This window comes from Penaeus monodon, chromosome 23 (genome assembly GCF_015228065.2).
Source record: "Penaeus monodon isolate SGIC_2016 chromosome 23, NSTDA_Pmon_1, whole genome shotgun sequence".
Lineage (NCBI taxonomy): Eukaryota > Metazoa > Arthropoda > Malacostraca > Decapoda > Penaeidae > Penaeus > Penaeus monodon.
In genome coordinates, this window is record NC_051408.1 from 28712744 (window position 1) to 28712944 (window position 201).

The following is a 201-nucleotide window of genomic DNA, read 5'->3' on the forward strand; positions in this document are numbered from 1 at the left end:
TGGACAAAAAAAAAACTTTCTCATAGGTATTTATCTCTCATTCTCATTCTTTTTATTTACCGGATAATACCACAACCTGGTATTCTGTTGAGCTTTGTACTGAGTTTGGAGATATTACTAAGTATGCGATTGCTCAACGCCAGTAGATGCATTGTATGCCGCGTTTTAGTGATTTTGTCTAAGTGGATGACATGGGTTTCG